This window comes from Pezoporus wallicus, unplaced genomic scaffold, assembly GCF_028554395.1.
Source record: "Pezoporus wallicus isolate ANWC-B61680 ecotype Strahan unplaced genomic scaffold, APGP_CSIRO_Pwel_v1 contig_7011, whole genome shotgun sequence".
In the NCBI taxonomy this organism is placed as follows: domain Eukaryota; kingdom Metazoa; phylum Chordata; class Aves; order Psittaciformes; family Psittacidae; genus Pezoporus; species Pezoporus wallicus.
Window position 1 is genome coordinate 1463530 of NW_026638234.1, and position 27893 is coordinate 1491422.

A 27893-nucleotide genomic window follows, 5' to 3' on the forward strand; every position below is an offset into this window, starting at 1 on the left:
TTGTATTATTGTTACAAAACAAACACACAAACAAACAAGAGAATGAGAGAAAAGTTTTGGAGATTAATTTGCCCAAACATCAGTTTCAGCCGTGCTTATGCAACTCCTGTGAAGCCCATGGATAGCTAAGGGATGTGATACAGAACAAGATTTAGACTACCCAGTGTAGTGGTCATCTCTTAAAGGCCTAATGTACAAACCTCACTGACAGGACAAATTTCTGGACTAGAGCAGCACTACATGAAGGAGAGGAGGAATAAACATGCAGGTTCATCTGCCCTCTGGCAGATAGATCTACGAGTCTCAAATAAGGGAAAAGATGGCTTTGTTAAAGATCAGATTAAAAATAGGGATGAAAAAAATGGCACGAATAGAAAGTTAGAAAGTTACTGAAGACCACTTAAAAAGGGAGAAGGGAACAAATGATTTTTTTTCTTGAATAAATAACAGAAGTACCCAAAGAGAACATCTGATAGTGTATATGCATCTCTTGGACAAACAGTTCCGTGGGGCAAGCACCTGCAACATGCTGAGTTCAGCTTTTTATTTTAGGTGGGGGAAGATGCTAAGACTTGGCTATGCCTTTTGTCCAACTCCAGCTGATTGGCAAGTGACAAATTTAGAGATTTGAATGAAGTAACAAGAGTTCAGTATTCTAAGGGAAAAGGAAACATGAGAGCAACAGAAAAATACTCAGGAGATCAGACTTCACCAGCTAAGCAAGTGACTGGTAGAATCTTCTAGGAAGATAATTGTGGATAGTTGTGAGTTAGTAAACATACTATATTGCATGTGCAGTGGCAAACCACAAAATTCAAAAGAAAGGTCTTGGATGCAGCCTCTGAGTCTTCAATGCTGAGTCCCTCAGTGACCAGGGTATCAAAACCAGCTTGTGCAAATAATGAAAGTAAAAGTGTGTAACTAAGGATGAGTAAAGTGGAACGGATAAAGCACATAGGAATAAAAATGAATGTCAAGTTATAAGGATTATAAAGGCAATAAGAAATAAATTAGAAGAGTGAAACTGGTGCTTTTCGAAGCAGGAATGGAGAAGAGCCCACAGAGATGTAAATCATATGGTAACATACTTTTTTCTGTATTCACCAAAAAAAAAGTTAACTGTGACTTAGTATTAACATGGAAATAGCAAGGTAGGTCACAGTGTACAAAACACAAGTGAAAAATATTTCAATAAATTAAGGATGTTCAAACCACCAGGGTCTGAGGAAATCCTCCTTTGCATGAGGAGCTAGCTACAGTAATCTGAGAGCCTCCTGGAGTGATTGCTTTGAATGGCTGGTAAATAGAGAAGACAGTAACTTTAAAAAGGATGAGGGAATTACAGACATGTCAGAAAATAGGAATCCCTGAAAAACAGAAACTCCTATTAAATAAAACTACCATTTTTAAAGTACCTGGCAGATGATAACAGTTACACTGGCATTGACAAGAACAAATTGTGCCAAACTAGTACAAATCCCTCCTTAGAAAAGGCAACAGACCTAGTGAATTCAGAGATATTATGGTACAAGGTGGTGTTTGGCCACTGGATGCTGACTTCCATTCTCTTCAACAAAAATGGTCTCTGGGTCTGTCCTGTGGGGCTTCTCAAACAGGAGAGAAGGAAGCATCAGGCCTTTTGCAAACCTTCCCATAACATGGGCATGAGGGGACTGTCTGCTGCATGAGATGATGCTGAAGTCAAATTTGCTGAGAAGTACTGTTTGAAGTCCACTGTTCTCCTGCTCAGATCTCATGGAAACAGTTAACAACTGAAAACACAGCAGAGGTAATATTAAAGGAGGGCTCCTCAGGAGCCAAGTGATGGCCCTGCACACTACAGCAACTGGGATTTCTGGCCCTAGACCCAACCACCACCCAGCAGACTAGGGCTGAGCTATTATTCTATTTAGCAAAGAACAGAAAGGGTAATAAAGCTAATTAGAATAATGACTTTTATGTTCCTTGTTGCAGGACAGGGAGGAGACTAAAAGATCTCTCATGATGCTGTTCAGCTCACTATGTCCATGATTTATATTTTTTTCCTTCAGTGTTATGGAACCATTTGACTTCCTATAGCAAAGTACCTTCTTTATCATCCATGCCAGCTGAGTAGCGTCAGTGTTCCTCTTAAGTTTGCTTTGGCTCAGGCTACTCTCAGCAATAGACCATAGTCAGGCCATCAGTTGAGTTAGAAGAAAGGAAATCTTTGAGGTCCTTAGAAAGCTTTGAAAGCTTGAAGGGTAGTGGAGAAAGACATTGTGAAAGCATGAAGGAGAGATTCTGACTATGCGAAGAGAAACATGGAGCTCTAAGATGAAAGGAAGAGAAGTTAAGGGAGAAATGATGATGCTGTGGGAGGAGGCTGCCTTGAGAGACACAAAAATGTCAGAAATGATAGAGAATTTAAGAGGATGGGTAGGGAAAGACAGCCAGCAGACACAGATTCCTGGGGACGGAATATTTTTGGAAACCTTATTTAGCAATTCACGCAATCTTTTCTTCACTTTCCCTCACACGCAGAAAAACACGCACATGGTGCACACACAGAACAGTTTTATCCAACCTACTTATGTTAACAGATAAATGCAGCTAATCACACATATGACAATGGTCCCAGAAAATGCTGTAGTTATATTCTTTGTCTAATCCAGTTTTGGTCAGTAGATTATCTTAAATATATATCTTAAAGTATCAAACTTTGAGGCTGGTCTCCCTGGGCATACCATATGGTTAAGGGACAGAGAGAAGTTCCTCCAAGAGGAAATGGAGAGCAAGAGTCTGATTTACATGTCCAGATTCATGCTGTGTAGCAGATTTTCTCTCTGGATTACACAGACAGCCTAGGAGCCAGCCTTCTGAATTAGATACCTACAATTAGTGCAAATATGAGCTAAAGTGTTTCAATAGAACAAAGTAACTAACTACTTTCAGAAGTTTTCTTGGAAGTTCAGGTTGTTTTTATGTAAAAAACGTACATGCTAAATAGAAATATTTTAATTAACTTACAGCCTTCCACAGAATTTTTCAAAATTTCACTGCAAAACTGAAACCCCTCCACAAAATATTTTCCATTTTTCTACAGTCAGAAAATATAATTCCAAAAATCCAGCCAGTCAGATGACAACAAGCCAGTTTGTTTCAGTTTAGGTTGCCAGACACAGGAAGATCTTTTAGCTCTTTATTTTCCTAATGGAAGACATGAAAATGTAATTAAACCCAGATATTTTTACCCAGGATATTTCCATTTTGGCTAAGATTACAGTCCTCATTTAAAAAGCCATTTCAAGTTAAAAAATTCCACTGAAAAGACATTCTGAAGAGATTTATACTGCAGGCAATGGTGTAATATAAGTATCTAGACTGGACAGGAGGGAAAGAAGTAGATGCTTTGATTTGGCAATGTAGCTAAACATGAACAAACTCTGACCATATAAACAATTCTGCTGAGAACACACATTGCAGAACATTGTAGTTGTTACACTAGATAATCAAAACATAGGCTTAAATGCCTTTGCATTTGCTGTACTTTGAAACTGCCAGTTCTCATGTTTAAAATGCTCATTTAGCTTCCAGTTGCAGGCTACCTCATCTGGTGGCCAGTTACTCATCTAAGATGCTGAACCTTCTCTAAGACCTGAGAAAAGGACAATCACAGATTTATGCTGTTACTTAGTAACACACTTTCTCAGGACAGACCTATATGCAGAATGAATAAGGAGCCTTCTGTAAAAAATGCATTCTTATTTTATTGGATAGACAAACCCAGCTAATGTTTTGAGGGTATTAAGAAGGGAGGTTAATTACTTTGCAATGGGAATTAGTAACCAATTTATTGGTGCAAAGATAATTTTATTGTCAAGAAGATCAATCAAATTAGGATAATTCACATTTTCATCAGTAAAGGTGTTTCAGTTTGAATAAAGATGTTTTTGTAGCTATAGTAAGAACCTTGTGTGCATATAAAGAAGCAAAGTTTCAGCAATTCTAACTTTAGTTCTGTAATAACAAAAAACTAAATAGCTACTTCATTAAAGATACTCTTTACACAGAAGTTAATGCCATCATTGTGTTCTGCTGTATTTCACATGGACTATGACTAGTGAAGGCAGAATAGCCAGTCTAGATCTGGATTAATCATTAATACAAAAGAGAAGAACATACTTCAGAGCTGGTCTTTGCTATTGTTAATGTCAGCACACAGGCTCGGGGGTGTTGCAGAAAAAGCACATTGTCGTTCTCTCTCTTAACAGGTGCATTCTCATCTATTTATATTGAATATTGTCATATGTCCATCTAATTATGATGGACTCAGGGCTGTATATACATTACAACATGCTAAGGTATCCTGAAGATCCACAAATCAGTCTGAAGGTACTGAGAGCCTTGTGCTTCTCAAAATGAAGTTACGGCCATGGTGCCTACCTACAGAAGTACCTGGACAAACAGCACTCAACACTGCAGCTCTTCGTGTCTGGGTGCTCGGCTCCATAGTAAGATTCCCAGCACTAAGCTAGGCAGCCAGGCTGATTATCGGGGGCTAGAGATCTGCCCATAAAAAGGGATTCACAAGAGTCGATTCAATGGACACCATATGCTTCAGATATGGCTCAGAGGATGTGCCAAGGACATCCAGTCAAATCCTATATCTACCCCAAGGCCCATCTGCCTTATTCTGGGCTGTACGAAGTACTTGCCTTGCATGCCACTCCACTCTGAACTCTTCCTTGTCTTAAAGCACTTCAGCATTTTCTTTCATAAAGAGCAGGGCTAAGCCACTCCTGTCTTCCATGGGTTCTACTGCCATTCCAGCTGGTAAAAGGAACAGATGAAACATTTAAAGGGGCCAGGGCCAGTTCCCTTTTCTAGCAAGATTCACATCTCTCTCTCACACATGAGCATACTAGCTGCCAGGCTAGCTCCCCCTGCCACATGGGTTGGCCTCTTGGGATAGATAAATAAAAGAATTGGTTCAGGTACAGGCTAGTCCCACAGCAGACCACAGGGTCTGGTGTAGAGCCCTCTCCTTCCCACCTGTGAGGCAGAACAGGGCTTCCCTTGCTCTCAGATCTCCAAAGGTTGTGGTATGGGGCTTGTATAGTGAAGAATGAAGCTACTCCTGAAACTCTGTCAATCAAAGGTAGAGGTTTGAATAGCAGAGACAAAACCAGGAAAGAAAATCATCCAGGTTGCTCAGTGACTATTAGAAAACACTCTTGAAGGCACCTCAGGTGGGGTGACCAAGGTCACCAATCACATCTGAGACAACCTAAAGAGTTTTACTCATAATAAAAGAATAGGTGAATTAAGCAACCTGAAGACTGGAAAACATGGACAGATACTTCACCATGGCCAGCAGGCTGGCATAAAACAAAAGAAACTTCTTGAAATATTTTTAGGGTGACATACAGAATCTGAAAGTCTTCTGAAATGCAGAATATCACCATAAATTTATCCTGTAAGACAGAAATTGGAAAGAAAATCTGAACACAAAACTTTGACCTCAGACATCACGCTTCCAGAAGCGGATCGCCTGATGAAATCTGTGCTTAGGCGGGTTCTTTTTTCATCTGTGTGGCTTTTCTTCAGACACTCCATGGAAGGTAGATCAGACCAACAGGATCAGAAAACTGCTGTCCAGGAAGGTGCCTTCTGAAGAGAGGCCTGCAGGAGGAACAGCACAGATGGAGCCCTCAGAAAGTGGGAGCCCTCTAGATAAGTGCAGTATCTGGGGAGAAAGAGGATGAAGAGCCTAGATACAGCTGGATTCCAAGGTTGGCTGAAATGATACAAAGAGGCATCTCACAGAATAAACAGTGCTAGATACCACTCAGATTGACATAACCATCATTGATTGACATGCCATCAACTCAGAAACATTAGATACACAGAAAAGCTGTGACTTGATGAGTGAAATGATGTCTGATTCTCTTTCTGACGATGCCATACTCCTAGCTCTTCAGTCCCTAAGCCTGCATTTCAGAGAGCAGAAAAACAAAAACTTCTGACTGCAGACAGAAAAGTCTACCACTGCAGCACTGCTTCTTTCCATGCTGGAGGACACATCACAGCTCTGAAAACTAGGTTAACAACTGTGTGCGCTTTTAGCATAAAGCAAGGCTATGCCAAAGGCAAAATAATCAATAGAATTAGTTTCTGTCCTTATAAAAAGCTGATAATTCAGTATTAAAGCCTGATTATTCTCTCACAGAATTCAGTAGCAAATCTCTATCTGTTTGGATGAAGTGAGAGCAAACCTTGAGAATTCAGTAAGGCTTATATACTAGTGTGCACTGAACCAGTGAAGTGGACCAAGAAAACAAGGTGAGAAAAGTAAAGCTGCATTCAGCTTGAATTGGATTGCTTGCCTTCATTTTTACTTAGAGAGGCACAAAGAATACCCAGAGGGTTAGCCAGTTTGATGGTTAAAAGCTCCAATGCCCTGACAGCGTGAGTTCTCCCACTGTTACTGTCTCTGCCAGCAGTCTAACGATGGGAGATTTCCTCAAGAATGCTACTGTAGACACAACCACAGTATAAATAGTTGGGCTGCTGCTCCTCTGGGAAAGCCAGTCATGCCAAGAACTGTCAAACCAACAGCAGCAGCAACCAAGGTGGACAGCTTTCTGCTTCTTCTTGTTCACAGTAGTGGTAGACAAGGTGCTGAGGATTAAACAGGTCTGTTATAGGGCTCGTGTTGCTGTAAGCAAACTTTTTCCTCTCATTTAAAATAACTGAAACAATCAAAACGGAAATTAAAGCAAATCCAAAGAACTGCATGAATGTAATATAAGCACCTCACACTTAAAAAGCATATGTAAGTACACACATAATTCCAGCAACCACAGGAACAGAGAAGTAGCTTTTGGGTAGCCAGACCCCCTTTTCTGTTCCATTTACTTTTTCATGCTCCCCAGAAGATGTAGCAGTCTGAAAAGGACAGGCTGAGGCTGAGTACAGGGAAAGGGTGTATGGGACAGATGGAGACTCATTCACCTTCAAAGCAGCCTCTTACCATAAAGACAATTCACAGCATTGCTTGAACTTTCAGCTTTTCTCACATTTAAAAGTTTTCCTTCAGCAAACCTTCTCCCTGCCCTGTTCTACAAGGTAGCAATGCTGCCTTTCCATTTAGCAGTTGTGGAAAGTGCCAGGTTAAGCATTCTAGAAGCTTGAGTTGCCCATGGAGCCATAGACCAAAACCACCTCTGGCTCAGATTTCTTCTAAATTTCTGTTTCCACCTGAACTTCTTATCACAAAAGCGAATATTTGGTGATGCACTAGTGGACAGGCACTAATGGTTTCTTTGCTGTTTAAGAAAAACTGTTTACAGATGTAACAGAAGATAAATGACCTGATTTTCATTTCCAAGAAGGCTCATTTACAAATCTCGAGTAGTCTAATAGGGGTTTAAGTATAGTTTACACCAACTAGTTTCCACCAGATGACACAGAAGGATTAATAAACACAAAAAGTAAGTCTCCCCCTCTATTATTTTATTTGCACAAGAAAATTATTACTTTTATGTTTGCTCGCAGTAAATGCCAAGGATTACAATGTAAATAGAGCAGTAGGAAAGTACTTAAGGAAGATGTAGCAAATTCATTGTTTGCAGTGATTCTACTAAGTTTAAAACCAGACCTGGCAGTTAATATGCTTTGATAGAATCATGTTTTTCGTTACACTGTTCCACATATTTAATTATCTGCTAATCCATCTCCAAGAAATCAATGAGCTAAACTAGAGAACCATTACCTGAAAAACATGACCAAGAGCCAAGTATTTGAAATCACTTATTGATACAAAACATAAGGCAGACTTCCAGCACAAGCAGTCCCTCGGGTTTAATCTTAAGATCTATAATGAAAAATCTCTTCTCTTTACCACTGTAGTCTTTCATCTCTTCCCAGGAGGGAGCAATCATCTTCCCAAACCCTCCCTTGTGGTCTTAATTGTCAAAAGGGAGTCTTTCTGTTGGTGCAGCACTGTAAGGCTAATGAATTAACTGGAGTAAAGATCATATCTAACAAAGACCAACTACTGAACTACAGCAGCGTACTGATTCCCAGCAATGTGCTCTGGGCAAATCACCTCCAGTCAAACCACCATCACTGAAAAGTTACTGTCTACTTTTCATAAAAACACAGTTTGTCACGAGCTCAAGAGACGCTGTTAAGTTAAAAAAGTTTCATATAAGGAAGCTAACTTCTCCTTACCTGAAACTAAACTGTTGCCCAAATCAGGGGTGGGAGATTTATTAGAAAATTGGCACAGTTTTGGAGAAGGAGAAGACCTTTCTCTGGCAGGTAGGATGGAGTGGATTTGTTTTATCTGCCATTTGTGGCAAGCTGTGGAGAGGGAGGGGTGCTGGGGTAAGGCTAAGTTGACATTGTAGGCTTGCTGAGCCAGTTGAGATGGTCAGGATGATGAGAAAATATGACCTCCAACTATACAACTTCAGTTGCTGCATGCCCAACTGTTGACCTAATTACCCTGGCAAGTTTCCCTTGGCGGGGGAGAGAAGTTTGCCTCTGTAAAACCAAGCACAGTTACAACCAGCCATATTTAGACAGACCCTGAATGAAATGTTTGATCTTCTCCAGCATTCCTTTAGGGTTGGGATCTTTCTTGTCCAAGACAGTCAAAAGGCATGCATTTACAAAGCCTCATGGTCAATCCCAAGCTTGCTTTCTCAGGAACTAAAACATTTTGGGTGAAAATTGCAAATCTGTGCGCCATCGGGACAGTATTTTCTGTTCTGCAAACTTCTCTGAGCCCAGAAACTGTTGCCCTAGGCCAGCAGCCAGCCAGGAAACTGGTCAGTTCAAGACACTAGCCTCTTCAACAAACTCAAAGCCAGTTCACAGCACTGGCTTGAGACCACAAGGAAGCCAAGAGGTGAGGCTTTACAGTAACAGAGTGGAAGTGGAAAAGAGGGTGTCTCAATTTTCAAGGCTTCCAAGAGACCTGCAGAGGCCATTGAGTAGCCTTTGTATGACTGTAGTTAGCAAAACAGAAAATAATTTATGGGTATATTCATGCTACAACTTTGTGCTGTAATAACTTGAAAAACTGATGAGTAAAGTTTTCAGAACCAAGTCTTTGTTATGTTAGTGAAAGAGAAAATATTTAGCACTGATCAAGAATACCAGCTTTTGTGGTACAAAAAGAGCATTTCGTTAAATTTTTGCCCTCTCCTTAATAATAGCTGATAATTTTAAATGAGCTCTGGAGGCATATATACTTCAAACCTAACCAGTTTGTGCCAGGACACAACAGTCACTCATGAGAAGACCAGACTATCACAGTTCCAACATGTCCAGTCACCTGAAGTTCAGCAAGGGGCAGATTCTCCTAAAGGAACACATTTTTCCGAGCACCTCGGTGACTCAGGTTCCTGAGCAATTTCCACACAGAAGATATGTAGATATAACAGGGCACACACATTTCAGTGTCATATCTCCAGAGGAGACTTTCACACTGTGATGCTGAGTGTTGAGCTGTTAATTCACTGAATGGAAGTCTTGATGCTGGTGTGAGCATTGAGGCCTTCAGCAAAGAGCTGCTTCAATACACAAAGAAACTAACAACAAGCAAGGAGCTGTCTAAGCCAGCCAACAGTGGAGTTCCAAGGACTAGCAGGCTCCTTAAATCACACCCACACTAGAAACCTGGCATTTTACAGACGATGGCAATGAGGCATCTCTCTCCCTGCAGAAGTCATAGCCCTAAATCTTCTCCTCGTATTTGGTACTTATACCTACCCATCTGGAGACAAAAAAGAAACAAAAACAAAAAAAACTGCCAAGAAATGAAGGTTCCACATCCCATTTTCATCCAATAACACTCCTCCAGGCCATGGAGTTGGTACCCACTTTAAAACTGAGTCCGTAATGTCCACTTCAGGCTTAGGTAGCTAATACTGCTGCTATACACCTGTATCTAACCCCTGGTACCCAAACAGCTTTAAAATTTGGACCTTAGGATCCCAAGTTTCTCAGAAGTCAACACAACTATGATTCCTATACCCTCTTTGATGATGGTTGTAAGGGTCCTAGGTCTTTTGAAGTGAAATTCTTTGACCTGAAATGAAACTATTTAGTCCACTATAAATATCTGGACTTCCCCTCTGATTGGTATATATCTCCAGAGATACCTTCAGGTATTCCATCCTATTCTAAACTATTTTTGAAGGAATTATTCGTCATTTTCGTTTGCTTCCGCTCTTAAATACATAGCTCTTAAATGTTTGCAGAGCTGCCCAGCAGAAGACTCAAAAAGAAATATATTTTCAAACAGGATTGTCTGAACTAAGGTGCAGTCAGGCTCATCAGTCCACAACTCCTGCATTAGAACTGATAAATGTTGGTGGAGTCTAACACAATGGCAATGGGATTTGAAAGTGACATTCAGCTTCTCGTGATTCTGTGCTGCCTGGCAATCACTGTCAAAGGAAGCAGAACTGGAGTGTTTTCTCTCAGCTGCTTGTATTTGCTGATAGCCCAGATATAGGAAAGAGAGGCATCAAAGAGCAAGGAAGGCCAAAATCCCCCCCATCCACAGCCACACACACATTTGGAATGCAGCTCAGCAGGGAGGCTCCCAAAATCATTGTTGGAAGAACAAAGGCAAGTTTTAGATGACAGACATTTCAAACAACAGAAAAGTTTGAGGAGACCAATAAGAATAACAATTAGAATGGGAAAGGATTAAGTGGCCAACAGAAAACAACAAAAGGAAAATTAACATCTTTTCAAAAATCACAAAGCAACTTCAAAAGCAGGGTAAGAACAATGAAAACCCCAAATTATGCACAGTTTAGCAGCAAAGCTCACAAAGAAATTAAGTGACTCCTGCAGAGAAAGGGTGTGGGGAGATCCTATAAAATTACCAAATTCCACACAGGATAAAAAAAAACGAATTCTCACACACATAGCCTGGTAGGCAGCCAGTACCACTCAGTGCCATGATTATTGAAGGCCAAATTCTAAAATGCATTTCTAATTCCAATAGTTTTGCAAAGGGGAATGTTAGATAATGAAACAATATTACCGAAATCCAATTGGGGTTAGCAAGAACTAGTCAACTGTGCCAACTAGTGACACAGCACAATGTGTTTGTGGTAACACCTTGCTTTTGTGCACTCATTACCTAATGAAACTTCAACAATTTGGGATGAAAGTGTGTATGACAAGCACTAAACTCAGGTGAAATTCTGTCTGTTGTATGTTTTGAAATGTTCAGCCAAAATCATTGTGATGTTTCCCAGAATAAGATTTGCTGTTGATTGATAACTTCTCTCACCCCTTAAAGGAAAAACTCTAATAAAATTTCCTCTGAAGAACTTCACTACTGGTATAGCATGGGAAAGGATGTTAAAATTTAGCAGAAGCCTAAAACTTAGCCTGTGTTATGGCTTTACCTTCTGCCATAAAAGTCAAAGTGAATTTTATTATAAATCTTAGAGAAACCACACTTCACACATCCTTAACAGTGACTTTCTCAACTTCAGCAGCTAATGATTCTGGCAGTCCTTCTGAATCTTCCTTCTTCCCTGAGCCCATTCATTCCACAGCTCTTAGGATTGTTCAGGCTGTAGCTAAAACCAGGGAAAACCTGCAAAAGCTGTATTTGGCTTTTCCAGACTAGCATGAGGCAGGGAACTGGACCTGAGAGTGGGAAACTCTTTTGCCACATTCTGATGCTGTCTCTGCTGCCATCCAATAGTAGTGTGACTCATAAGCTGAAAAGAGAAAAAGGATTCAGGAGAATTAAAAAGAGAATATTGTGATTCAGAGACAATATGCAAGAAATTGTGACAAGAGAGTTGGAGGAAAGGACTAGACCACATCTGGAAAGGAGCTCCTTGAATTAGGAGCTGGAGACAGCATAGGAAGGGGAAGCTAGGACCACAAGGCAAAGGGTGTATGACTGACCACCACAAGGATGGAGAGGACAGGGCATCTGGCTCTGCTAGGGGCAGGATCTGGAGCCATGGAAGGAAACAGAAACAGGTAAAGGGGAGGCACAGAAATAGATGGGGACCTTAAAGGTGAGGAAACAGACACTGGCAGAAAATTACTGAAGAGAGACACTAGGAGAGGAAGCATCTAAGGGGGGAGAAGAAGTCAAAGAAAGAAGAGGAATAAAGGGGAGTCAGATTTTACTGCTGTCTAAGCATACAAAACATTGAGAAACCTGAGCCTTTTCAAGCAAAGACACTAAGGTTTGTCAGGGAGGCAGGGTCTGGGAACATAAGTCTAGACTGAAGGACACAATAATGTATAAAACCCAGCAGATGTAAGACATGGCTGTAGCATGGAGGCAAGGCACAAATAAAAATCATAGAGGGTGGGAGAGGTACCAGAGAGAGAACTGAAGTATGCATGGATTCAAAAGCAATTCCTGAGGGAAGAGAGGAAAATTACAAATTTGCCAAGTAAGGAGAACAAGTAGGGCCACAGAATCAAGCCAGGACCTTTGAGAACGAGAGACTGGGATGGGGCAGGAGGATGGGTCAGCAAGGGCAGGACCCAAGGAAGGACAAGAGAAAGGCGGGGAACATGAAGCAACACTAAAGGGCTGTCATGTAGCTGGGCACTGCGCAGAACTGAGGGTGCTTGCAGCCACCTTTCCAGCGCACCTGTGAGACATTGCTGCTGGTCCTGACTAGGAATAGCAGCTGCTGCCACTCTTTGTTAGTGTAAGTGCCTGCACATGCTGTGAAGATACCCTCCATAACTAAATGTCCCAGCCTTAGCATTCAGAGGACTGGACACAGGATCATTTCCCTTTTTTTTTTTTTCCCCAAGCAACCAAGGAATTTGCACAAAAAAGTTCTGCATTTAAAACTCTCAGTGTTGCTGTAGAACCCTCATTTACCTCTCTCATATCTATATGCTCAGATAACAGCTTTTAACAACACAATCACATGTCATTTTTCTTTCACCCCATGCCTCAATCCACTCATGGAATGTGCTACACTCTCTTGACAAAAACTTATTCACTAGTTTGTTTTCCCATAACTGTTCAGTGTTCGCAAACATTATTTACAGCAGACAATTTAAATTGTCTCTGAAGAAAGACATTATGTAAGTCACATTATCTCATTATTTCCTTCAGCTTCTATCCTTAAATATATCCTTTTCTCTTCCTAACAATTTGCTCTTCTGTGGCATTTGCAGTATTAGCATTTCCAAGGCCTAAAGACTCAATAGTTTCTTCAGGAGCCCAAGAATGCAGACAAACGTTTGGAGTTTTAAATAATTAGGACCAGCATTGCTGGGAGTGTTTGGTATATTGCCCTACATATTTGTCTGTATTTGAATAAACACCTTTGAAAATCTGGCTTTCTGTGCTTGCACAACATCAATTCATTTATTTTCACAACACTTCCCGGAGGGCAAGGCAGACAATATTATTCCCTCGTTAGGAAATTGAAGCAATGAAAGTGTCTGGTCAGAGTGGATGCCCAATTTGAAATAGGCAGGAATTTCTTTCTGCAGCATACTATTGGCAGCAGTTCTGCATGCACCTCAATTGAGTCCCTAGGCTTGCAAGTAATTCAGGAAATAAGAAACACACCATTCACGACCACCTGTGGTTGCATCATTGACTGTCCCAGGATAATACAGGGGCTTTGTGGCAGAGAAAGTGGACAACAGCCTGCATCAGAATAGGCCAGCAAGAGGCATTTATCAGGCAGCTGTCCTTCCACCACCTGCAAGCCCAAGCCCAGGTTTTGTACGCTATACATATTCCTACTTCAGCAACAAGTGACGAGACTCCAGGCAGCAGTGCGTAATCTCTACACCATGATTCATCTCCGGAGGAATAATCCTACCCCACAGACTGCATCCTGTTAAAACCCCTTCATAATCCCAATGTATATTTGACAAGATGGGCATGTCCAGCTAGCCTTGCCTAACTTCTGAGAGAACAGGGGCCTGTGCACTTTATACAGCTTTAAGCGCTTGTTTCAGAGTCATGCACCATAGAGACCAGACATAGGATGAAGATGCCAGAGAGCTGGTTTTATCGCCAGCTATACCACCGGCCTGCAGAGCAACCACAGCTAAGTTACCTACTTCCCCAGGTCTCCCATTCTTCTTTTGTAAAATTGGGACGTCAATATTGACATAACTTCTAAAGCATTTTGAGAACTATTTATGAAAGGCACTATTGGAGAGTTAGGCATTATTGGTGTCATTGCACATAGCAGGTTTGATGTGTAATCCATGCATACATGTATTTTAAATGGCTGCTCAGCTGCTGGACTTGACGTACTGGGCTGAAAAAAAAAAACACTGCTCTGGTAAATTCTAGATACAGGTCTTCAGGCAGCTCATCATTATGATTCCATGGCTGAGTACACAGACACATTTGAGTTTATGCTTTAATACCAAAATGAGTGTAACTGCCACATTATAAAGATGAAAGGATTGAGTTAGATCAGCAACAAGTGATGGAAGGACATAAAACACTGCAAGAAAAATCAGTGGATCATGCTCACTATACCAGTTTTGCTACTAACCCCTTACTAACCTGAAATCTAGTCCATCATTGAAATTCCCCATGACTTGTTCACAGTCGCAGAGAAGCTGTCTGCATAACTGATCTAGATGTCAACATAGCTTTTTCACAGTTATTTTATGCAACACATCTAAGAAAACAAGTCTGGTGCACAAAGGGAGAAGAGCAAGCTCTGAGTGAATAGAAAACGAGTGTAAGCCTTTGGGATCAGAACTTTTTTGTTTGATTGCCATGCTATTAAATTGACACTGGAATGATGCTTGACTGCATTTGAACCTTGTAGCCAATTGCATCAAAAATTGAGATTTGCTGTTGATCACCTTTTGAAGTGCAAAGCGTCCTCACAGAGCTTGCCTCTAATCCACATAGTTTACATTGTGCCCTATTGTTAAAGATTGGACAGAAACAGATTTAGCTGCAAGTTTAACCATCAGGAGTAATTTAATAAAAGTCTTCCATTCAGATACTTTGCTTGAAAACCGCAGTAGGAGTATGCACAAGCATGTATGGCCACATTTTAGGTAGCAAACTAATGATACTGACATTTTTCTAACTTGATACACTCCCTGAGAAAAACTGTTATTTTCTAGATTTCAATTTTCTAATCACAAATGATATTCAAAAATAATTCTGGTTGATGGGATTTAAAAGCAGATTACAGAAAGATTTAAAAACTCCATATAATTGGAGAAAACAATTTGCTACTCAACGGATTTGAGCTTTGCCGCTGATCAGAAGATAATAATACCCACATTAATACCTATGTTACCAAGAACCATAATGCCATACAAGAGCAACAAGCACACACTTGACGAGATTACAGTTCCATACATTTGGAACTAGCAAAAGGAAATACTTCTCAAAGAGGTCCAGAGCCTGGGGAATTTTTCTACGACAAAAAGTCATTGTGATAAGCAGCACGACTATCTTTTTAAAAGAACAGAATCATTTTCTGGACATTAAGCGGCTTTACTGGTGAAGATAGACAAGCTTTAGGTCAAGTATGCATCGGAAGTAAAATGTTTAAGGAGTTCAAGGACTGCAATCTCCATAGAATCATAGAATGGTTTGGGTTGGAAAGCACCTTAACATCATCCAGTTCCAACCCCCATGACATGGGCACGGTCACCTCCCACTAAACCAGGTTAACCAAGGCTCTGTCCCACCTGGCCTCGAGCACCACCAGGGATGGAGCATTTACCGCTTCTTTGGGCAACCCATTCCAGTGCCTCATCATCCTCACAGTAAAAAACTTCTTTATATTTAACCTAAACTTCCCCTGCTTAAGTTTGACCCCGTCACCCCTTGTCCTATCACTACAGTCCCTAATGAAGGGTCCCCCGCATCCTTATAAGCCCCCTTCAGATACTGGAAGCTGCTATGAGGTCTCCATGCAGCCTTCTCTTCTCCAGGCTGAACAGTCCCAACTTCCTCAGCCTGTCTTCATACGGGAGGTGCTCCAGTCCCCTGATCATCCTCATGGCCCTCTTCTGAACTTGTTCCAACAGTTCCATGTCCTTTTTATGTTGAGGACACCAGAACTGCACACAATACTCCAGGTGAGGTCTCACAAGAGCAGAGTACAGGGTCAGGATCACCTCCTTGGACCTGCTGGTCACGCTCCTTTTGATGCAGCCCAGGATACAGTTGGCTTTCTGGGCTGCGAGCGCACAATGAAGCCGGCTCATGTTAAGGTTCTCATTGAACAGGTTCAAACCAGTCATCATCGGCCATTAGTGGTCATTTCCCGAGGTGAGCGGCTCCAGAGAGGAGCCTTCAGCACCGGAGCCAGGGGAAACCCCGCGTCCCAGAGCCCCAGTTCCGAGGGGCGAGAGCCACCGAGGGAGCCTCGAGCCCTCGCCAGGCCTTGCCCGGGAGCCGCAGCTCCGCTGAGGCGAGCAGGGACTCACAGGGGGCGGGGCCAGGAGGGACGGCCCCGCCTCGGGGAGCGCGGGAATAGCTCGTGGCCAGGGGGTTGGCGTCGGCGGCGCGAGTGGGATGGGGAGCGCTCAACACAGAAACAGGGTGGGATGGCTCCTATGACTGGAGTGTTGGAATGGAAAGTTATAGGCTTTTTAGGAAAGAAAGACAAGGCAGATGGAGACGGGGAGTAGCTATTTATGTCAGTGATAGGCTGGAGAGAATGGAACTCTGTCTAGGGACAGGTGATCAGTCAACATACATCTTGTGGGTCAGAATCAAAGGGAGAACAGCAATGGGGGACATTTACTGTGGGTATCTGTTAAAGGCCACCTGATCAGGAGGACTCTGTGGATGAAGCTCTCTATACACAGATAGGAGCAGCCTCACGCTCACAGGCCCTTGTCCTCATGGGGGACTTCAACCACCCTGATGTCTGTTGGAGGGACGGTATGGCCTGGCACAAGCAATCCAGGAGGTTCCTCGATTGTGCGGAAGACAAATTCCTCCTGCAAGTAATAGAGGAGCCAACAAGGAGAGGTGCCGTGCTTGACCTGGTGCTCACCAACAGGGAGGGGCTGTTTGGGAATGCTGGGCTGCTCCAGTGCAGCCTTGGATGCAGCGATCATGCGAGGGTTCAGTTCGAGATCCTCAGGACAGTGAGAAGGGCACACAGCAAGCTCACTGCCCTGGACTTCAAGAGAGCAGACTTTGGTCTCTTCAGGAACCTGCTTAGTAAGGTTCCACGGGATAAAGCTCTAGAGGGCAGGGGGGGCCAAGACTGCTCGCTGATATTCGAGGATCACCTGCTCCAAGCTCAGGAGTGTTGCTAGACTAGAAGGAAGTGCAGCAGGAGGGCCAGGAGACCTCCATGGATGGATAAGGAGCTGCTGAGGAAACTTAGAGGGTTAAAAAGAAGCTTATAAAAGGTGGAAGTGAGAACAGGCGGCCTGGAAAAAATATACGGACGTTGCCTGGCAAGCTGGGAACCAGGTCAGGAAAGCTAAAGCCCAGTCAGAATTAAATCTGGCAAGGGGTGCGAAAGATGGCAAAAAGGGCTTCTATAGGTATGTAGCAAACAAAAGACAGACTAGGGATAATGTGGGCCCTCTCTGGAAGCTATCGGGAGAACTGGCTACCCTGGATTTGGAGAAGGCTGAGGCTTCACAATAACTCCTTTGCCTCAGTTTCCACTTCAAAGGCTCTGACCACACCACCCAAGTCTGGGAAGGCAGACGCAAGAACTGCGAGAATGAAGACCTTGCGCCCACTGTAGGAAAGGATCTGGTTTGAGATCATCTTAAGAACCTGAATGTTCACAAGTCCATGGGACCTGATGAAATCCACCTGCAGGTCCTGAAGGAGCTGGCGAATGAAGTTGCTAAGCCACTGTCCATCATATTTGAAAAATCATGGCAGTCAGTTGAAGTTCCTGATGACTGGAAAACGGGAAATATAACCCCCATTTTCAAGAAGGGGAAAATGGATGACCCAAGGAATTACAGACCAGTCAGCCTCACTTCTGTGCCTGGCAAAATGTTGGAGCAAATTATCCTGGGAGGCATACTAAGACACATGAAAGACAACAAGGTGGTTGGCGACAGCCAGCATGGCTTCACTAAGGGGAAATCCTGCCTGACCAATTTGGTGGCCTTCTATGATGGGGCTACAGAACTGATGGACAGGGGCAAAGCAGTCGACACCATCTACCTGGACATGTGCAAAGCATTCAACACTGTCCCGCATGACATCCTTGTCTCTAAACTGGAGAGACATCAATTTGAGGGACTGACCACTCGGTGGATAAAGAACTTGCTGGATGGCCGCACACAAAGAGTTGTGGTCAACAGCTCAATGTCCAGCTGGAGACCAGTAACGAGTGGTGTCCTTCAGGGGTCAGTGTTGACATCTTTGTCAGCGACATGGACGGTGGGATTGAGTGTGCCCTCAGCAAGTTTGCCGACGAAACTAAGTGATGTGTTTCAGTTGACATGCTGGAGGGAAGGGATGCCATCCAGAGGGACTGTGACATGCTTGAGAGATGGGCCAATGCCAAACTCATGAGGTTCAGCCATGCCAAGTGCAAGGCCCTACACCTGGATCAGGGCAATCCCAGGCACACCTACAGGTTGCACAAGAAGAGATTCAGAGCAGCCTGCGGAGAAGGACTTGGGGTGTTGGTTGATGAGAAACTAAACATGAGCCGGCTTCAGTGTGTGCTCACAGCCCAGAAACCAACCATATACTGTGCTGCATCAAAAGAAGTGTGACCAGCAGGTCCAAGGAGGTGATCCTGACCCTCTGTTCTTATGAGACCCCACCTGCAGTATTTTGTATATTTCTGGTGTCCTCAATAAGAAGGACATGGAGCTGATGGAACAAGTCCAGAGAAGGGCCATGAGGATGATGAGGGCTTGAGCACTTCCATATGAAGACAGGCTGAGAAAGTTGGGGCTGTTCAGCCTGGAGAATAGAAGGCTGTGTGAAGACCTCATAGCAGCCTTCCAGTATCTGAAGGGGGCCTACAAGAATGCTGGAAAGGGACCCTTCATGAGGGACTGTAGTGATAGGATACGGGGTAATGGGTTAAAACTTAAACAGGGGAAATTCTTTATTGTCAGGGTGGTGAGGCACTGGCACAGATTGCCCAAGGAAGCTGTGAATGCTCCATCCCTGGCAGTATCAAGGCCAGGCTGGATAGAGTCTTGAGTGACATGGCTTAGTGTGTGGTGTCCTTGCCCATGCCAGGGGGGTTAGAACTGGATGATCTTAAGGTCCTTTCCAACCCTAACAATTCTATGATTCTATGATTCTGTGTCATGTGGGACAGTGTCAAACACTTTGCACAAGTCCAGGTAGATTATGTCAACTGCTCTACCCCATCTGTCAGTCTGTAGAAGGCCACCAAATTGGGTCAGGCAGAATTTGCCCTAGTGCACCAACCACCTCGATGTTTTTCCATAAGCAGTCAGATGAGAGTTCATGTAAATGTTACGTCTTACGGGATTGTCTTTCTTATAAGCTTGGTGCAATAGACTCATAGAATGGTTTGGATTGGAAGGGACCTTAAAGATCATCTAGTTCAAACCTCATACCATGGGCAGGGACACCTTTCACTGGGCTAGGTTGCCCAAAGCCCCTTCCAACCTGGCATTAAGCCATCTGTGTTTTGGTTGTAATGGCATTTGAAAATAGCATTAAAAGAAACTTTTGAATACAGTGCAATCCAAAACCCAGAGAGCCAAGTCTGGTGCTAAGAACTGTTATCCAGCTCAAAACTGCTGCAAACAGCTGATTAGCAATAACACTGATATTGAACTGATAGCAAATGGCATTGAATTGATAGCAAACAGCATTCAGCCCAGAGGGGCAACACTGAGCTTAGCTCTGCTGCCAGAGAATGCCAGTTTGCTTCTTTGGCCAGAAAAAAGGAGGAGGAGCAAGGGAATCTTGGAAGTGCAAATTTGCACACATTCACCTCAGCATCTGCAAAACAATTGCAGCAACACACTCTGTGTATAGACCACCAGGGACAGAATCATAGAATAGAATCATAGAATAGTTAGGGTTGGAAAAGTCCTTAAGATCATGCAGTTCCAATCCCCCTACCATGGACAGGGACACATCCCACTAAACCATGTCCCGAAGGCTCTGTCCAACCTGGCCAGGGATGGAGCATTCACAGCTTCCCTGGGCAACTCCTTCCAGTGCCTCACCACCCTTACAGTAAAGAACTCCCTCCTTATAACCAACCTAAACTTCCCCTGCTTAAGTTTTAACCCGTTACCCCTTGTCCTATCACTACAGTCCCTAATGAAGAGTCCCTCCCCAGCATCCTTGTAGGCCCCCTTCAGACACTGGAAGGCTGCTATGAGGTCTCCACACAGCTTTCTATTCTCCAGGCTGAACAGCCCCAACTTTCTCAGCCTGTCTTCGTATGGAAGTGCTCAAGCCCTCATCATCCTCATGGCCCTTCTCTGGACTTGCTCCATCAGCCCCATGTCCTTCTTATTTTGAGGACACCAGAAGTATACAAAATACTCCAAGTGAGGTCTCACGAGAGCAGAGGGGCAGGATCACCTCCTTGGACCTGCTGGTCACGCTCCTTTTGACGCAGCCCAGGATATGGGACTTTCCAGGATACATATTTGTCATCCCTGAGCTGAATACCTCACCCAGGCAGAATATGAGAGTTAGCCTCACTCCCTGAACATAGCTCCTGACCTCCCCCCCAGCCACCCCACCACTTGGAATAAAAGCAAATAGAATGCTCAGCATGGAGGTTTCCCACATGTGGGCGCAATGCCAAAGCTCCCCAGAAAGGGCAGTCACATCCCCTGCAAACCAGCCAGCACTTTTTGAAGCCTGGAGATCCTCCCCTCCACACCTGGTTTTCACGACGTGGTTCAGTCATCATGATGTGCCCAAGAGCAAGTGCCAAGAAAGGACAGAGATTCTGTGCTGCCCTAGTAGCTGTATTTCCATCCCAGTGAGGATTTCTGTCACATCATAGAGAGACAGATTTACAATTTTCTTTTTGTAGGAAAACACATCTATTTCTTAACAGCACGAGGCTAATTCCCTGCCTTGCTTCCTGCAGCTAAGTTTTGCCACGTTTTACTACACTGGGCTACCCATTTTAATGCACTGCACTTTCTCTGTGCAGTGTGTGTTTCTGAACTCACTCTACAGCATGCTGTGAAGCAGACAAGGGAGGAGGGAATAAAGAAGGAATGAAGGAATGAAGGAAGGTGGTTCAGCCCCATGGAAATGTTGCACTTCCCTGGAGATTAAGCTTCTGTTTTCTCAACAGTCCCAGTAAGGGAATCTACATGTTTAGCAGAGCAAATCTTAAAATAAGATTACATGTACCATGCTGTTTCAGCCAAAAACCTGCCCCTGCTTAGCGGCAGCCCATATGCATGAGTTCGCACCAACTTGCTGGTGGGTGCAATGAGCAGAATAACTCTTTGTGTTGTCTGCCTGCAGCTACTTCACCACTCCAAGCCCCATGAAAACACTTCAAGGGGCTGCTCTGCACTATTTGCCTGCCATCATAAATGTGGACGGCACATTGTGTGGACACAATGTGGACAAGGGAAGGTCTGCTTCTCTATTTCAGGTAATACCCATCACGACAAGGCAGTGGAGCCCTGCTGATTTCCACCACAAAACTGCTGTTCAGTAGACCCAGTTTCAGTCCACATCCCTGCCCTAAGCACCTTACAGTTTACAGCCTGCCACATAGCCATGTGCTGTCTGACCCAGGTCACACAGACAAACACCAGCTACTGAACCAAAACCCTCACAAGCCTTTCTATTAGCCCACAGCTGATAAGGAGGTTACCCAGCTGGTTGGATGTCCAGAGCATGTGGTCAGAAAAGCACTTAAAAAAAAAAAAAAAAGAAAAGAAAAGAAAGCCTCAGCAAGTTTGTAGTCCTTCTCCATTCATTTCTACTCACTGTCTGCATTGACTGAGTCAGATGCAGTCAGTTCCCAGCTCATTTCCTAGGTTCAGCTTGTTGAAAGAAACCCAAACTCAAGTTGCCCACTGTACCCTCACAGTTCCCACATGCAGTCTACTACATCAAGGAAATATCCTACGTTTTCATGCCAGGGAGTACAGTTTCTGGGAAAGATGCCACTACTTCTTCTAATCAATTGTTTTAAGATGACACTAACTTCACCATGGCGGAAAGCGCCACTCTTGGGGACATATGAAAATAATTCCTTCATTTTTAGGTCAAACATTGCCCTACAGCACCACACAGCCCACATTACAAATGAAACTGGAGTGAGAAGAGGCCCATTCTGGTATTGCGATGCCCAGAACAGAGCACAGAGCTCCTGGTGTGGTCCCATCTGGAATGTCATTTAATATCCAAGTCAATGAGGTTTTGAGTCAAGAGGGTTAGCTTAATCCAACTAGTCCCCCTTCCCTGAGGGTAAGGAAGGGGAGCAGCAGTTTAGGTTTCAACCTCAAGTGATACCTCATTCATTTAGAGAAACCCCCAGCTAAGAGATGGGATGTAAGGCCTGAGATTTCTCACACACAAAAAAAAAAGAAGAAAAAAAGGAAAAAAAAAAAAAATCAGCATTAGCAAGCCCTAATCCATTTGCTGTGACAGCTATTTATCAGGCCATAAAAGAAGCAATGAGCAGACTAATTCAATTTTGCCTTAGTAAAGGCTCAGCTGTAAGGGAAACCTGAGCTTATTATAGTTTTCCTACAGAACAACATGAAAAATTCAGACAAGATGGATGCTTCTCAATCCCTTGGGTCTGAGGAGCAGCTTGCAGTACCTGAGTAAGTGTTGCTTCCCTTTGGTACACCCATCTGGTTAAGGAGTAAACAAGGCATACCTTATCTGCACTAGATCTCTCTGCATGCAGAGCCTTAATTGGAAGCTGAGCATATTCAACAAAATTGGGATCGATTATCTCTGACAGCATTCCCAGGAATTAGATCAAACAACACATTGGCACTTAGAGGGGGACAAGAAGGAACAGCAGGAGCCAAAATTACCCACCTTGCCCTGCAGCCCCTGCTGTTTGGTGCACAAATAATCCTACAGCAGCAAGGCTCATCTCTTGCCACAAAGCTGCAAAAAAGCTTTTACCCTGGAATCAGTGAAAACATGCAGAGGTGGGAATGCATCGAAGGAATTGACTCCTGAATGACACCTCACCTCAGGCAAACTCGCCAGGATGAAGAGCTGCCAGAGCACATTTGTTCCCAGCCTAAGAATGTTTTCACTGCGGTAAAAATTTGATGAGTCAGGCCAAACCCAGAATTTCATGAACTGTCTTTTTGATGCCCTGCACCCATGAAAACCAGACCACATGTGCTCACGAAAATGTTCTCATGCATACAAGTAGGACTTAAGCCACTGTAGTAGGCAGGCCTATAATTAGGCAATTTTGATGTGACATTGAACATGGCTGAACTTGGGAGTCAAAATGTAGGCTTCTTTTAGACAGCTGACACACTTCTTGATTTTACAGACTGCAAAGGGTGACCAGGAAAATGCCAGAACTGACAATTTTTCAGTAAAGAATCCAGTTCTTATAATGATATCTGCCTGCAGTCTCCCAGTTGCTGAGCATAAATGAGATAATAACTCAGTGAATTGTTCACATATAATCAGCCATCTAATTGCGCGTGCATCTGCCAGGCTGGATTATGCAAATCCACCTGCAAAATGAATATGTGCGTTCCGAAAAGTGAAATTTAAAAGGTCTATGGTGACAGGCAGCTAGCAAAGTCGAGTTCCAAATGTCTTCTACAACCTTATCATGAAAATAAATGGCACTCAGTTAACTTCTCAATCCGCTTCTGATCATTTGACTTTGAGGTGACTTTTCCTAGCTACTGAACTACCTTCCCTACAGTCATCTTTCACACTACTGTGAGACCATATATAAACTTCAGGAAGGTTCTTCATCAAGGTAAAGTGCACTGCTCTGCTCCATCTCCTGGAACAGTTCAGAAGGCCGGTCCCTCATTTCAATTGTGAAGCAGCTGACAGTAATTGCTCGTTCTGTCTTGCTTCCAAGCAAATGAGAACAAGGACCTAAGGAACAATAGAGTAGAAATGACACTTGTGAAACAAGCATGTTGTAAGTCCTAGATAATCAACTATGACAAATGCATTCATAAATGTATAATTGTTACATGAAGGGGAGGGAGGGCAGGAGGAAACTGGAGAGGTACTGTGTACAGACTCACAAATCATTGAAATTAGAAATGGAAAAGACACAAACCACCTGGGGCCAACACAGAATCATCATTAGCAATGGTAGTTCATTAATGAAATGCCCTAAGGAAATAGCGTATGGCTAAATGGGAAATTTCAAGAGGCTATTCAGGCTGGACAAACATGCAGTTGCATGTTTGGAAAACTAGTCATAATGAAGACAATGATAAATGACTGTGAACAAAAAAAAAAAAACAAGCGGGAAATCAGAAGAGCCAAAATTGAGTTTGAAAAATAAATAGCCCAAAGCATTAAAACAAATCAAGGAGAGGTCCTTTCAGGATTTGTCTGCGTTAGTGCTTCAGTTCCGATCAGGGGCATGGTTTTAAAGCAAATCTCTTCATCTTCACTTAACATGCTGTGTTCATGTCGCAGAGAAGACAATCTAAATTTTTCTCAGAAGATAGCAGAAGATGCACTCTGGGAATGCACTGAATGTACTTCAGTTGCTGGTACGTGGTCACGTTATGGGACCAGGCCAGATCAAATTTAAAATAAAAGCCCCTTGAAATTTTTAGAGCATGTGGACCTTGCATCCTCAAAATTATCTTAGGCTGTGAGTCCAGGTAATATCATGCAGCAAAAATGATTTAAAAATCAGGAAGCAACAATATGAAAATGAAGAGTCAATTTTCCTTATGGCCAAAGGTGGCAATGAGACCCTTCCAGTGCCACGCTAGGTCTGCTTTCTTTAAATACAGGCACAGATGACCTGGAAAGGGAATTTAGGCAGGGAGACAGCCACACTGCCAAATAGTGCCATTATTTAGGTTAGTCAGGCAATAAGATTTTCCAGAGGGATGGACAGTAGCTATATGATGCCAAGCAAAATCTAATGCTCATAAATAATGCACAGTGCAGGGGAAAACTGTCTTTCATTGTTGCAGATCTCTGCCAGAACTGCATCAGCTCAGCAAAGGACTATGTGTGCCACTTCAGATGAGTCCTGACTTGGGATTTGAGTGTGGCAAAGATACTTTGGCTGTAGGAGAAATGGCCTACAGAACAATGCAGAGAGATTTTCATTTCAGCTTCCTACATAAGCAGAGGAGCAGCTGGGAAAAGGCACTGGTCACCTCATTTCAAAGTCAGCATCACAGAAGTCACTACTGATCACTGACCTCCTGTTGTCCTCTTCTATCTGCCAACTCAGTCAAAATAAGCTAATTTAAACAGTTTATACAGTAGGGTTTTGCTGTCACAGTAGCCTCACTTTGATTGAAACAGGTTATGGAGTACTAACACAGGCAATTATACCACCAAATCAGAGACAAAATAAGTTCTTTATGCAGTGGCATGTGAGAAATAGCTGGGGACAAGCTTGGAGGAGTGTAAAGGGGTAAAGAATGTGACAGCATTTAACTGCAGCACCAGAAGCAGGATGGATTGACAGTACCCAGAAACCAGAGGGCAATTCCAATGAGGCTATTCAGTTATCTAATACCATTAACTGTAAGTGCATTTAATGCATTTTAATGCGATGGTAGATAAAATGTTCTGAGTACTGGTCTTACGAATCAATCTTTCCAGGCCTAGTGTGGTGAATGTTAAGCCAAGAGGATCCAGAAGAGTAAACTGAGAGCATGTTCTCATTGAAATCTCTCCTCGGACATTCTAAAGGGCATTTGTGACATGTCCCAGCTGTTAGCACCTAAGGGTAAAATGCTCACAGTCACTAGAAACTCCAAAATGTACCCAGGGCTGCAGAGGTAACACTCCTGTCTTCTCACTGCTATGCAGGCAGGGACAGGTAGTGGCCCCAGCACTCAGAGAAGAAGCTAAGCAAATTTTGCGGTCATCCTGGAAGCTACAACCCTTATCTGCTCAGATCAGCAGCTCATTTCCCATGTATACAGAGGGTTTGGGATTGTCAGCACCCTCCATTCACTTAAACTGCACAGGGCGCTATCTACTAGACACAGAAAGTAGTTTGAATTCACCAGATGCTGTCACAGGAGAGGGATTAGAAAAGAGTTAAAAGTAGACAGACATTGGCTATCACATGGTACTCCCATTTTTGCATTCTCAGTGCTCACATTTTTGGCCACAAAAGGATACATACATTGGAATTGTTTGATTGGGGTGGAGTAAACGGGTGTTATGTTTATCTGTAGCCATTGCTCTCACATGGCATTGTATCTACTTGTTCTGTTAGCCAGGAACTAGCATACCCAAACAGTCTTATGCACACAGGTAAACAAAGCTTGAAGTTACTTAGCCTGTGCTTAAATGATTATTTTAACCCAATACAAATCTATGCTGCCACTGGCTGAGGCTCTTTGCCTCTTTCTTGCCTTTACCCTAAAGCACACTAGCATGCTCCTGTTCCATTCTAAAGGCTTTCATGCAGCAAACAATCAAGTAGCCAAACAGTGATCCAGATCAGGGAACCAGTTCATCTGCAGAACTCTTTTTTCACCTGTTAGGTTGGTTCTGAGATGATCCACCTTGTACAGCAATGCAGCTGCAGTGGCATTAATACCACAAGCATTTCAGTGGAAAGGAGAGGTCAAGGGAATGCGGTAGCCTTTACAGGATACTCATCTGCTTATTTGTAGGCTCATACTTAAGTTCTCTTGCTGTCACAAGGAACTTAAGCACATACTTAAAACTGATCTTGTATATCAGATGCTGTATAGAGCTTATAAGACATTTTAAATTCTAACATAAAACTCTATTCTATGCATAAAATCTCTACAGTCAAGTTTCACAAAAGTAATATTCTCAATGTATAATGATCATTGATATTATACTATATTTGTATAGCAGCATGAAGTCATGAAATATAGACAAGAAAAAGAGTTACCCAAGATCATCTTGCAACTGTAGTCCAGCAGCACACATTCATTTTACAGCTGATTAAAGCTCTGAACTTCTTTTCTCATCAAATTTTAATGTTTTGAAGTCTGGAGTTGATCTAAGGATAAAACCAAATATTTCAGCAGTTTCCCAATAAATGGAAATGTGAAGGAAAGCAACAATTAGGAGCTGGTTAAAATGAGTTAAATGAAATCTGGTTTCCAGAGTCAATTTTAGGATTTTGAATTTTCATTTTAAAATATATTCTATCTTATGGAAGTTCTTTTACTTCATATTTTCCTGTTATTTCATGATTAATCAATAGAATTATTCACTGCCTTACACTGACATTTCATAACATGACATATCATAATTTAAATATCCTTCTATTCTACCAGAAATAGTTACTTTTAAAACCATTAAGGGCAGCTGCTGCCTGGTAGTGATCAAAACATTTTTTTTTCTCTCGTAGGATAGTTTGATGCTTTGACACAGAAAAGGAAGATAAAATATTTCAGTCAGTACTGAGCAGAAGCCACTCTAAAATACATTTAGAATAAAATAAAAAATAAAGCTTAATTAATAGAATGTTTGAAACACATGACATACTGTATGTACTACATCAGTGCTAACACAATAAATAGAAATACTTCAAACAATGAAAATTAAAAATAAAACAATAAAAAATATTGGGGGGGGAGCATTTCAATTATGTAAAACTAGGTTACTTAAAAACAATGTGCAGCAGGAGGAGGAGAGTAGCAATCCATTTCATTCTGCTGCAATTTCTGAGCCCAAATCTGGCTCCATCTTACTGATGAAAGCAGTTTTCTTTGAAATAGGGAAAAAAAAAAGAATTGGCTCAGAAAATGTCTTTCTCAAA

The 27893-nt window shown here is 42.7% G+C and overlaps 1 long non-coding RNA gene across 1 annotated transcript; it reads right to left on the reverse strand.

Annotated features, from left to right (window-relative positions):
- Positions 1-5949: 5949 nt before the first annotated feature.
- LOC130599556 (uncharacterized) lies at positions 5950-27194 on the reverse strand. Its single transcript, XR_008972256.1, has 4 exons — positions 27018-27194; positions 25907-26157; positions 23836-24028; positions 5950-6734 (listed from the first exon to the last, which is right to left on the reverse strand). It is a non-coding gene; the product is annotated as an uncharacterized LOC130599556 (long non-coding RNA).
- Positions 27195-27893: the final 699 nt, after the last annotated feature.